Raw genomic sequence first — 14768 nt, forward strand, 5'->3', positions numbered from 1 at the left:
TACATACACTACAAATATAATGCCCTCAGGCCTCTCTTGGTGAGTCTGATTCATATATTATTCAGGTTCTCTTCGTGCAATATTATCGCCCATAATATCTACCGGTACAATGAAGCTTTTAGTGATATTAGCAAGTATCACTAAATTTACCACATATACGTATTCTCGGAAAAGAAAGTGAAACCCAGTGGCTGGGGTTATCAGGTGCAAACACTATATTTATGTCTGAGTGTACCTGATTGAAGAAAAGGGAAGTGCTGATAAGGTGAAGTTTGAGATGAAGAACTTGTGTGATAAATGGGTAACCACTAAACCCATGCATACAAATGATAGGTTCTTTAATTGCATGCCTTCTGGGAATCGCTATTAAATAGCTTTATCATTGTATAGTCCATGGGCCAGACCAGATACTGGTACCACCTGAGATGGCCAAACCTAATTGGTACTAACATGTTTATCGGTTCAGTAGAAGTCAATTAAGACATGATAGCCTTTCTATCAATATGATAAAATGAAAAATCACCATTATGAGGGGTTGCGCAAATTACAAAAAGCAAGAAAAACGTCAATATATCGTGGACTCTCAGTTAAAAATAAAATAATAAGGCCAATTTAAAAGGGTGGTTTGCATTATTTATGAAGTATAGAAATTTAGCAGTAGACATTTTGCCTGTATTTCATGTACGCTATTAGCTGAATATTCAGTTTAACTATACATTTACACGAAAGTTTTCAGCTGGGTTGATAATATTTTATCAGCAGTTTATATGCCCAGCTGTGTACTTGTTTCACCTACGCCCATTATTACGGTGAGTTAAGGTAGATTTGCACAGATCAGTAAACGTTCATTTCCTAAAACTAAAATGTCTGTTTTGAGATACCAATTCTGAATTAAAAAGCAACACTTTCAAGTATGTTCCACTGTTTGAAATAAAACTTGACTAGGTTTGAAATAATTTTGATCATGCACTACATTTGAAATAAGACCATTACGACCTAAAAGGCTGATAGCATGGTTCTATACATGATCGGTATTCACAACAATCCCGAGGCCGATGAAAATACTGGCTCGAGTGAGAATCGAAATCACGACCTAGCGATCAAATGCTAACTGTGTCTTTAAGCTAGATGATTTGTCAGATATTTGTGGCGAGAGGTGGTGGTTTACTTAGAGGATTCTGTCTTTCTTCACCTATAAACCTGACCGTCTTCATATAAGCGAAATATTCTTCGTCATCAAAACACCAATCAGGTATATAAAAAAATGATGTACACAATTTACATCACGTGTAGAAGGAAACGGTATCTCAACTTACCCGTATGCTATGTGTATACGTAAATAGTACAACTGTCCGTGAAATATCTAAATTTATATTCACCTTGGTGAATTCAATAAATAGTCTATGCGTATACCTTGACAGTAGACAAAAAGTCCGAAAAACATCAGTCAGCATACGTGATGATGACCCTTTTGGTAAGTTTAGCGTGGATGACGTGGTTCAGTGCTAAGGTGCACAATAACTGTTTGTTGACACAGACCAGGCCTTAGACTGAGGATCTCTAAATTTCTCAGCTCACATTGTTCATAGGCCCTTGGTGACAGTATGTGGTCATCGATTCTAATCAGGTGATTTTAGCCGACTTACCTTTGTTGAAGATCACTTGTCATCAGTCAGTATGGCTTTCAAATAATTTGTGCATCATGCGTGGGAAAGTCCACCATCAACTTACTAAAGTCCTGTGGTTTATATCTAGGGAAATGTGTTTTTCTCCACCCATACAACATGACTGACGTTGTATATGTCGAAAATGATCGAGTATGGGGTTATAATCAAACAACTATTTCAAATAAATAAACAAACAACTGCTTTCTAGTTTTGTAAAAGTGAGTGTGAATGGCTAAGCGGAGTAAATTCATTTTTAGCGTGACCAATATAAAAGATGGATTAATAGATTGACTTCATAAACTAGTATAACCTATCCCGCCTAAGGAAACTCGAGCCTAAGATTTGTAATCTGTTATTCATTGCTGTCTTTGCGATGACGATTTGTTTTCAGTCGGGTGAAGTAGTGCCCACGTGTTACAGGAGACTAATGGTCCAGTCGGGTCCAGTTTCACAAAGTAGCGTACGACATTTTTTTTTTGTCCTATATGTGCGATTATCGTACATGTACGACATGTTTATGAAACTCGGCCCTGACTTGGGTCCGAGTCGCGTGAGAAAAGGCGTGAGAAAAGGTACCTCTTATCTACGAAAACGAAAGTTCGAAACTGTAGTTGGAATACAACGATAAAGAATCCGAGAAAGTGTTTTTTCTCTTCTCTTATGCCTGTTCTCCACACCAAAAAAAGAACTTTTTTAAACAATGTGTATGTATTTATATTTGTCGAAGTTTGTATCTGGAAAGAAATCAGTTGGAGACAATAAATGCGCGATCAAAAAAGATCCTGTTCAATTCTTATCTTATGTAGCGGCCCATTCAACAGACGACATGAATATTTGCACGCCGATTGTACTTTACACAAAGTATATTTTCACAGTGATCAGTGCTGTATGGCAGAGATGGATTTCATTTCACCATCGCTATATTATTCCTCTCTTTTTATCACACTGTTTTCTTCAACATGAATCGATGCCCTCCATGAACCAACTGTATTGTCAGGAGATAAACGGCAGCCAGTGGAGGTGACTTATTTCTTTCAAACAATGAATAAGAGAAGAACGAACAGAAAATTTATTCGTAAGGGGTATTCCCCTTACGCCTGTCTCTACCGAATCAAATGACCTGAGCCGGGAAGTTCATCGAGTGCGAGTTTGACTTACCTGTAATCATGCATGCCTCTCACGCACGGGCCACGCTGACATTTCACACCCTGAATACATGCGCTCAGTAGCATTGCACCATTATCATACCACGCGTCTCCATTTAGCTTCAATACCAGACAAATGTTACTGATATCTGGGCCAAGCAAATGTAGTCCTGTTCCTTTGTGCTATGATATCTTGATATATAAATGTATGGCTTATGTGTTGTAAGTTTTTCCTTGTTTACCTGCGTGTGAGATAAAATTTCTGTTGGAATATATTAAGGCCAAAGAGACAGTATCTATACGGAGGTCTGCAGTAATGTCCAGAAATTGACCACATTTACTCTAATTTATGATGGTACTAAAAGTTACGTCTGGAGTAGTGACATTCTTTGATAGCCCGCCTGTCTTTGCTCAGGTGGCGACATTAATATTTTATAGTCTCATATTCAAGACAAGTAGATCCGGCGAATAGTCACGTCTTATGCTATATATTTTCAAGTTTTGTATTTTATGGGTCAGTGAAGGCAGGTTATCTAATGGAATTCACGATCTACTTTATCTCCAGTACTGGATTTCTCAAAAAAAAAATATTTGATTAAAACACGCATGCTAAAACAAAGTTAACCACTTGGGTGGCCAAATGGTTAGAGCGTCCGACTCGAAGTCTGGAGACTTGGGATCAAACCAGGTCGGGGCATATCAAAGACTTTAAATATGTTACTCGTTGCTACTTCGGTAGCACTGTGAGATTAGAGCAAGGAAATAAGACTGCTTGACCCGGTGTAGTTATAATTTGACTGGATTGGGTGTCATGTCTGTTGTCTTTGACACGATACTTCAGTTACGGCAGCACTTTGACTGCACGGACTCGCTTTGTCACAAGAGGACACAGTATGTGTATACGCACATAATCCTCTTCGCCATATGACTGTAAAGCAATTAGGTACGACGTAAAGATTTATTTATTTATTTATTTGATTGGTGTTTCACGCCGTACTCAAGAATATTTCACTTATACGACGGCGGCCAGCATTATAATGGGAGGAAACCGGGCAAAACCCACGACCATCAACAGGTTGTTGGAAGACCTTCCCACTTACGGCCGGAGATGAAGCCAGCATGAGCTGGACTTGAACTTACAGCGACCGCATTGCCGAGAGGCTTCTGGGTCATTGCGCTGCGCTATCGAACTAACCAACTGAGCCAAGGAGGCCCCACAAAGGAAACATATAAGCATAAGGTAAAAACAAACTTTGCAACACGATATGTAAAACGTTGTCAACATGATTGTTCAAAAAAACCAAAAAAGAAAGAACACACAAGCCTACAGCGCTATCTCTATCTGGTAAACGGAGCAATGGCGGTCTTCACGCCTACCCCTCCTGACAATCTTACTTCGTATAGTTTCCTCTGCCATATGAAAGGATGGTAGCTCTGTATAACTTCCTTTAACATATAAAGATGAATAGCAGCTTTGTGTAGCTTACTCTGCTATATAAAAGGATGGCAGCTATGTATAACTTCCTTTGTCCTATATAGAAGAATGGCAGCCCTGTATAGCTCCTCTGCCATATGGAAGGATTACAGCTCTGTATAGCATCCTCTGTCATGTAGAAGGATGCCTGCTCTGTATAGTTTTTCTCTCTCATATAGCTATGTTAGCTTAATCTGTTATGTAAAAGGATGATAACTGTGTACAGATTTCTTCGTCATATAGAAGGATGACTGCTCTGTATAGATTCCTCTGTCATGTAGAAGAATTGCTCTGTACAGTTTCCTCTGTCATGTAGAACGATGACTGCTTTGCATTGCTGCCTCTGTTACATAGAAGGATGACTGTTCTGTATAAATTCCTCTGTCGTGTAAAAAGATTGCTCTGTATAGATTCCCTCTGTCGTGTAGAAGGATGGCAGCCCTGTATAGCTTCCTCTGTCGTGTAGAAGGATGACAGCCCTGTATAGATTCCTCTGTCGTGTACAAGGATGGTAGCCCTGTATAGATTCCTCTGTCGTGTAGAAGGATGTCTGTTCTGTATAGATTCCTCTGTCGTGTAGAAGGATGGCTGCCCTGTATAGATTCCTATGTCGTGTAAAAGGATGTCTGTTCTGTATAGATTCCTCTGTCGTGTAGAAGGATGGCTGCCCTGTATAGATTCCTCTGTCGTGTAGAAGGATGTCTGTTCTGTATAGATTCCTCTGTCGTGTAGAAGGATGGCTGCCCTGTATAGATTCCTATGTCGTGTAAAAGGATGTCTGTTCTGTATAGATTCCTCTGTCGTGTACAAGGATGGCAGCCCTGTACAGATTCCTTTGTCGTGTACAAGGATGTCTGTTTTGTATAGATTCCTCTGTCGTGTAGAAGGATGACTATTCTGTATAGATTCCTCTGTCGTGTAGAAGAATGACTGTTCCGTATAACTTCCTCTGTCGTGTAGAAGAATGACTGTTCCGTATAACTTCCTCTGTCGTGTAGAAGAATGACCGTTCTGTATAACTTCCTCTGTCGTGTAGAAGAATGACTGTTCTGTATAGATTCCCTCTGTCGTGTAGAAGAATGACTGTTCTGTATAACTTCCTCTGTCGTGTAGAAGGGTGACTGTTCTGTATAGATTCCTCTGTCGTGTAGAAGGATGACTGTTCTGTATAGATTCCTCTGTCGTGTAGAAGGATGACTGTTCTGTATAACTTCCTCTGTCGTGTAAAAGGATGACTATTCTGTATAGATTCTACTATACTACTATGAGATTTGGTAGCCTTGTCATGACGACAGACAACACTGATTGTCAGGTACAGGTGCCAGCACATTCTGGGTTCTTTGTATGTATGATTTATTATGAAATGACATTATTTAAGTTTCTAAATCAAGTGACCTGATTTATGAAAATGTTGCGACAATTTTCGTTGGGTTTTTGTGTTCACGCAAGAAATATGACCTCACATTGAGGCATTTGTTCATGCTGATACCCTGATATCACTGGACCCAATCGCTCAGCATTTATTCCATTGTAATTGAAGAACTAACCCCTTAGGTGATGGGTGAAAGAGACCGGATTGTCTGCAGACGCCTTCCAAGTATCTGATACACGTCCTGCCTTAAAACCTCAGCTGAACCGGCGAGAACTGAGTTCGAACCTGTTAGTTCACCGGTGATCGATCAACTTGGACTAGAGCAAAGCTGTACCTGAAGTTTCAGGTCTGATAAAACTAACCCAGTGTTTGTTGGAGTTAACCACAAGGAGTGTGTATTTAACCTGATATTTCAGAGACCAAGAGAAATGCAGAACCTGTTAGGCCTACTACACATTGTAACCGATCTCGCGATTCTACAAAGTTGCCTGACAGGGCTGTGGGTCGATCGCTGTCGTCTAGCATGGTATCTGTTTTCGTGCAAATGTACATTACTTAGCAGCGTAACTCATCGTGTTTGTACATATTTATTTATTTATTTGATTTTATTTGGTGTACCCAAGAATATTTCACTTATACAACGGCTGACATTCCCATGTACGGCCGGAGAGAAAGCCAGCATGAGCTGGACTTGAACTCACAGCGACCGCATTGGTAAAAGGCTCCTGGGTCATCACGCTGCGCTGGCGTGTTCATACATATAACATATATGCTGATCACATACCCTGAAGCCATGCATAAATATATCGATGGGCTCGGCCAGGCAAAAACCCCAGGCATGACGCCACTCATGTGGTGATCGATATGCCGCTATACGACCAGCCCAAGTTGACCGAATTCCGCAAAACAGGTGAACAGTTTCTCTGTCTTCTTTAATGAGATGACAAAAGAAGACTGGGGTCGTGGAGTGCATGTTTAGGGAAGTATGTCTGATCTTAAGGCTCAGAGAGTATTCTAGGTAGGACAAGCCTGTAGACTGAAATCATGTCTACAGATAAGACATTATCGGTAATACACGCAGGCCCAGTGCTTCACTCTTAATGCCAGGTATTCACGGTGCAGCTTTTTGTTGAAAAGATCCACATCTCACGAACGTCTCAATTTCACGAACTGCTGATTGTATAATGAATCCCCAACACGGGCTAGTCCTACAATTCAGAATTGTTTCCACGTTTGTTGTCTCGGAAGAGGATATGAAAATGCGTAACCGAAAGCCCCGGAAAAAACATGAGGCAAATGTACAAGTGCTCTGATGATTCAACCGTGTAACCAACTAACCTAGTTGTGTAAATATCAAAAGGACACTTGTTTTAGATATGAAATGATTCAAGTAGTAACAGTAGTCATATATTCATTTATTTTATTGGTGTTTTACGCGTTACTCAAGAATACTTCGCATATACAACGGCGGCCAGCATTATGCTGGGAGGAAACCGGGTAGAGCCAACACAAGGTCGTATAAATGGGACGACTAAAACCGGGCTAATGAACTTTGGGAATATTACTGTTATATGGAGGCTTGCGCTGTTAGTTTCTCTCAGAAAGCGATGAAATAGTTCATCACGCGACCGATTGGTCAGCATATATAATGTGTCAATTACTCAACGGAATTTGTTAGAGGGCCTGTTGACCGATTTCTCGATATTTAAAATGTTGGCATGTAGATTTGATAACAATCCTATTAAAACAAACAAGGAGTAAATTTTCATTCGTCGCTCTCCATCCCTTCCCTCTCCACCACAAGATATGTATTTCCATGTAGGCTCATGAAGTATATTTGCTGGGAATTTGATTTGATCGTTAAAACCAAGGTATGACGTGATTGAAATCATGTAGGCCTCGGGTAGAGCTATGTTTCACGTTCAGCTCCATCTGAGACAGGTGCTGTAGTTTCTCCTACACCCATGAGCAGGTATAGGTATATCTCGCCGTACTTTAGAACGCCACGACTTTGGTGAAATATGAGCGTAGATTTCCCCTGGTTTTACCCCACTCCTTCCAGGCAGAAACTCGAACATTTAATGTCTCACTCGTAAACATTTACATGCAATAAACAAACCAAAATATCTCACTGAAAATGTGAAAAGGACAGGTGTTTGCCGGAAATTTGGCCTACAGTTTAACCAAGTAATCATTTACAGGTACCGAATACCCTTCAGTTTTTATTTAATTGTATACCTGATTGATGTTTTTTGGTTTGTTTAGTTTGTTTAGTTGGTATAAATGTGTAGCCATATATACATAGGCCTGTGTGTGTGTGTGTGTGAAGTATACGTGTAATGTACGTGGTAGTACGTGGAATGGCAATTGTAAAAAGTAGGTCAGAGTGTTTACATTGAGGTTGGTCGTGGATTTACTTCCCGGTCAGAGCGGAGCTATTTCAGTGACCTTTTACCGTTATACACAGGCTCCTATTGTCTTTTTGGACAGGGCTGAAGGGGACATACCTCGCATAACGTTCACCACTATTATCAAATACAAAGGCGTAACCATGTACGTACATATTCATACAACTTCCCTTATCGTGACAATACATTCCAAGGCATGACACTCTGAAGAATAGCTGTCAGAAGAAGGAGGGGGAAAAAAACGAGAACGTTATGCGTCAATATCAAGCAAAGTACATATGTACTTAGTTTTATCAATTCGTTGATTCATTAACATACTCTGGTCAATCACCGCACATCATTTGATGTTTTATTTTTATATTTATATCTTTAGTTTGTTGTATTTTATGCGTGATGTGCTGATTCATTGATTCATTCTGTGATTTGTAAACTGTCATTTGTGTTAAGCATCGAAAAAGTGAAAATTTCTTGATTTTAGCGTTAAGCAGCTATTAAAATTTATATATGGAAGCTAATATTGCTGACAAACTATATTACACAGACTTACATCCAGTTATATGTACAGCTATATGAACATAACAAAATGAGTTGATGTACCAAGCGACGATTACAATTAGAATATGGCTGTTTGTAAACCTGGTATAAAAACGAGAATATAATACTATCAACTTCTGGCCATACCACATTTATTGCTCATTTATAGATAAATTATAGAGTCACTGGGAAAACACACAGTTCATTTGTGATTGTGTCCTAACAAGTCAACATTTATGTCATGTATTTATTTTATTTATCTGTCAGGTGATGAATTAAGAGTTGACTTCAAATCGCACAATTAAGAAAAATATTCACATCGTATAACAAATGTCAGATATATTTAGCTGCCAATTATGTGACTCAATAGCCTGCTCATCATCTGTGACTGCAGGTCTGTGCATACAGTCGTCATGCCTAGGTCTGTATACAGAGAGCACTGTTCCAGAGCAGAGTCGCGCTTGCCTTCGATTTAAGGTGTGCTGAAGGGGTGTGGTGAGGGCGAGAGGCTGGGAGAAGTTGAGGGCACGGTCATGGCGTGAATGAAAAACATTACGTTTTCTTCAGTGATCTCTGTCAAAACCCTTAAAGCTGATTGTTTACAATATACAGGACTACATATATATTGTAAAAAGGAATAAAAAAAATGTATAGGAGACTCTCACTAATGCAGTCCCGGTTGTACGTGGGAAGGTATGTCAGAAACCTGCGGATGGCCATGGGTTTTACCCGGGATCCGCTCGGTTTCCTCCCACCACAATGCTGGCTGCCGTCGTATAAGGGAAACACCGCGTAAAACACCAATCAAATAAATAAATAAAATGGATAGATTTGACTGGTGTATGTATTTCACGTCCGGACTCATGCATGGATTTTTGATATGCATAGTCAACCGTTTTATAAATTACACGGTATAGTTAATATCATGTATTCACGTTAGGGTACATACTAGAGTACAACACGACTTCTCAAGTCAAAAAGACTGTACATGTAAGAGGCGACTGTTAATTACTTGTAATTGAATAGCCCACAAACGAAATGCCGGTGTTAGTCAGTTGTAACTCATGATAGACGTTTACCCATGTACTCCATTTATTTGTTTGACTGGCGATTTACATGATGCTGAGGGGTTTTTCAGTGTTTTGTTTATACGACCTCATTCTAGTTAATAAAGGTTTGTGTATATATGTTCAACAGGGCATATCCGTACAAAGGATACTAGTAATCGTACATTTGTCAGATGTCTTATTTGTTCATTTCCAATGATTGATTTCCGTCAAATTTACACATCCTTCATCCATGATGCACACATGAATGAATGACAATTCTTACATACAGCTGTTCCAATACAGGCCTACGTGGTTTACCAGAAATGAAAGCTGGGTTAAATATGCACGTTTTGTACGCCCAATTAAAAAAACAAACAGAATAATTCCAATCTTACTGTTATACCCTGGAGTAATTGATACAGATCCTACATATATTACAACTGTCGTGTGGTATAGAAGCATGAATCATTTCTGTCAGATGACATCTCATGTTTCTCATCACGTGACAAATCATGCACATGAAAGTATTTTCGATTTGTGCTGCAAACCACTGAGGAAAATGTGTACTGTCCAGGCGGTCTTCACAGTCACAACCCAGCATTACGGCCATATCCAACCATGCAACGCTGTAATACATACATATCGAAAGTTATGAGCAACAATAGCATGACAAGATATATGCAAGAAAAGTCATTAGGTCTAATGCAAGCACGAGGTCATACTAATTACCCACAGCTAAACGAAGATTTTGCGGAATACACCAAAGTATTGTTTATAGATTAATTCGATCGGATAATGTGACACAGATTCGAATTTTAGACTGTTTTAGGTTGTGTAATGCATTTAAGATCGTAATTAAACAAAAACCGGAAAGACCAGCATTATTCAGGTTGTAAAATAAAAGACCGTGAAACCAGATTTACTCCAAACCGTAGAATAAGAGCGGACGTTCTGTTACCGCAATCCACAACAACAAATATTTGGTCAAAGTCAAACAGTGGAGAATCATCAATTGCTGTAAGCTTCAATCATAAAGCATTAATCGTCGTAATCATCAGTCGAAAGCATCATTAAGAACAGGCATTCCACAAATTTTTATTTCTCGATGTAAACATTCTGTTCCATGATGTGAAAAATTTTCATGTCATGCAGAATCACTATTAGCCAAAATTCCTGGTGTATATTTTTATACACCCGCAAATGTCCTGGGGGGAATGCATTCGAGCACGTTTGTCTCAATGACATATAATATGTAAACATAAAAAAAGCAATAAGACCTATTCAGGTATCTATCTTGAGATGCCACCGGCATTCAGAGCCCACAAAATCTCTCACATCATGCAAATCTGGGAATTCATTAAATTCATTTAAGGCAGTTTAAAATAAAGTAATAGAGTATCGTCATAGTGACGTATACTCCAACTTTCTGTCGTGCTAACATAAATGCCTCGGGCGTGAATAGAAGCGAACTGAGAAGCCAACAGGGTCAAAGGTTGTGGCGATATTTACTTTACTGCAACCGTATATAACACTACGTCATCTAGATTTTATGACATAAATATTCGCGACATTTCAGCCTAATTTTAAAGTAATCATGTGTGTTTTAATTTCTTCATGTGTAATAACCAAATTCTTCCAGCCCAGAGTATAAGAAACATGACGGTAATAAATAAACATATTTGTATATAACAAGACCTTCAGATCTATATGAAAAGCTTCCTTCTTTAACAAATTCACCAGGGGACACAAAACGTTATAAATTATTGTTTTCATGTTATTTTGTTTTTCTTTAATGGCCTTATCATAGCCCAAAGGCAACACGATTTACTTACTCTGGCACTGTTGTCACAAGCAGAGAGCGCAGCAGCCACTAATGTCACAAGCAGAGCAGCGGACACCAGGGTCTCATGCAGAAAGACCAGTGTCACTGTTATCACAAGCAGAAAGAGTAGCGACCACCAATTTCACCAGCAGAGCTTCCTCTCCGGTCAACCAGCAACCTTCGGATGGTCGCGGGTTTCCCCAGGTTCTGTCCGATTTCCTCCCATCGTATTGCTGGCCTCTGAGGTGAACTATTCTTGAGTACGGCGTAAAACACCAATAAAATAAATAAATAAATAAATAAATAAAGCCATGATACCAGAGGTTTTATATTAAAGTTGCTACTACATGAACAGTTGGAATCAATGGAAAAGAGGCCATATTTTACCGGTTGGGTGAGACCATTTGCCATCTATTACACTGTTGTCTAATTCTGCTCTCCATGCTATAGTCTTTAATACTGTATTCCTGTATAAACCAGGATTCTGTTGCTGGATTAAACATTTCCTTTGCATTGTTTTAATGTGTTGATATAGTTACGCTATGATAACAGAGCACTTTGGCCAATTCTACACCAGTAACATTTAGTATAGTGCAATTAACACAACTGCATTTTTCTACCGAATCCTTCCTTACAGAGTCTGATTTGTAAATTGTTCGGTAACTGTAATGGGTGTGCTTCTTCTGACCTGGAGGAGTAACGTGTGCGTATTTCGGATTCATATATCGTTGTAATTTGTGTGTTTCTTCTGACGTGTGGTGTAAGGTGTACGTATTTCGCATTCAAACATCCTTGCAATGGGTGTGGTTCGTCTGACGTGTGGTATAACGTGTTCGTATTTCGGATTCATAAATCGTTATGATGGGTGTGCTTCATCTGACGTGTTGTGTAAGGTGTACATATTTTGGATTCATACATCGTTGAAATGGGTGCGGTTCGTCTGACCTGTAGTATAACGTGTACGTATTTTGTATTCGTATATCGTTGTAATGGGTGTGCTTCGTCTGACGTGTGGTGAAAGGTGTACGTATATCGGATTCATACACTGGTTTTATGGATGTGCTTCGTCTGATCTGTGGTATAACGTGTACGTATTTCGGATTCATACATCGTTGTAATGGGTATGCTTCGTCTGACGTGTGGTGTAAGGTGTACGTATTTCGGATTCATACATTGTTGTAATGCGTATGGTTCGTCTGACGTGTGGTGTAAGGTGTACGTATTTCGGATTCATACATCCTTGTAATAGGTGTGCTTCGTCTGACGTGTGTAAGGTGTAAGGTGTACGTATTTCGGATTCATACATCCTTGTAATGGGTGTGCTTCGTCTGGCCTGTGGTATAACGTGTTCGTATTTCGGATTCATACATCGTTGTAATGGGTGTGCGTCGTCTGACGTGTGGTGAAAGGTGTACGTATTTCGGATTCATACATTGGTTTTATAGATGCGCTTCGTCTGACGTGTCGTGTAAGGTGTACGTATTTCGGATTCATACATCGTTATAATGGGTGTACTTCGTCTGACGTGTGGTGTAAGGTGTACGTATTTCGGATTAATACATAGTTGTTATGGGTGTGGTTCTTCTGACGTGTGGTATAAAGTGTACGTATTTCGGATCCATACATCGTTGTAATGGGTGTGGTTCATCTGACCTGTAGGGGTAACGTGTCCCTATTTCGGATTCATATATCGTTGTAATGGGTGCGCTTAGTCTGACGTGTGGTGTAAGGTGTACGTATTTCTGATTCATACATCCTTGTAATGGGTGTGCTTCGTCTGGCCTGTGGTATAACGTGTACGTATTTCAGATTTATACATCGTTGAAATGGGTGTGCGTCGTCTGACGTGTGGTGAAAGGTGTACGTACTTCGGATTCATACATTGGTTTTATAGATGTGCTTCGTCTGACGTGTCGTATAAGGTGTACGTACTTCGGATTCATACATCGTTGTAATGAGTGTGCTTCGTCTGACGTGTGGTGTAACGTGTACTTATTTCGGATTCATATATCGTTGTAATGGATGTGCTGCGTCTAACGTGTGGTCTAAGGTGTACGTATTTCGGATTCATACATAGTTGTCATGGGTGTGGTTCTTCTGACGTGTGGTGTAAGATGTACGTATTTCAGATTCATACATCGTTGTAATGGGTGTGGTTCGTCTGACCTGTAGGGGTAACGTGTCCCTATTTCGGATTTATATATCGCTGTAATGGGTGTGCTTCGTCTGACGTGTGATGTAAGGTGTACTTATTTCGGATTCATACATCATTGTAATGAGTGTGGTTCGTCTGACCTGTGGTATAACGTGTTCGTATTTCGGTTTCGTACATCGTTGTAATGGGTGTGCTTCATCTGTCGCGTTGTGTAATGTGTACGTATTTCGGATTTACACATCGTTGTAATGGGTGTGCTTCGTCTTACGTGTGGTGTAAGGTGTACATATTTCGGATTCATACATCATTGTAATGGGTGTGCTTCGTCTGACATGTGGTATAACGTGTACGTATTTCTGATTCATACATAGTTGAAATGGGTGTGCTTCGTCTGACGTGTGGTGAAAGGTGTACGTATATCGGAGTCATACATTGGTTTTATGGATGTGCATTGTCTGACCTGTGGTATAAGGTGTGCGTATTTCGGATTCATATATCGTTGTTATTGGTATGCTTCGTTTGACGTGTGGTGTAAGGTGTACGTATTTCGGATTCATACATCGTTGTAATGGGTGTGCTTCGTCTGACGTGTAGTGAAAGGTGCACGTATTTCGGATTCATACATCGTTGTAATAGTTGGGCTTCTTCTGACCTCAGTAGGTGTATGATAGCGTGTACTCATTTTGGATTCACATGTCGTTGTAATGGGTTTGTATCGCCTGACTTCGTCTGACGTGTGATGTAAGGTGTACGTATTTCGGATTCATCGCCCGACTTGTACGTGCATGGTAACGTGTATTTCTATTCAAATGCCGTTGTGGTAGGTGTGCTTCGCCTGACCTTTAGGTGTGTAATGACGCGTACCGCGTCCATATTTCGGATTCATGCATCGTTGTAATGGTTGTGCTTTGTCTTTCGTGTGCTGTAACGTGTTTTAATGTATGTGTACACGTGGGTGTGCTTTCTAACGTGTCAGTAACATGCACTGAAAGTCTGGTGTTTGGTGTAGTAACTTCTGTATCATTGTGGGATGTGTGTTAACTGTATTATGCAATAGGTAAAAGGCCTACGTGATACGTGCGACATGAGGAATGTTTCTCTAATGATTCAGGGTAGTATAGAAGAAGCACTGGTTAGGTGCA

Source organism: Liolophura sinensis, chromosome 6 (genome assembly GCF_032854445.1).
Source record: "Liolophura sinensis isolate JHLJ2023 chromosome 6, CUHK_Ljap_v2, whole genome shotgun sequence".
Taxonomy (NCBI): Eukaryota; Metazoa; Mollusca; class Polyplacophora; order Chitonida; family Chitonidae; genus Liolophura; species Liolophura sinensis.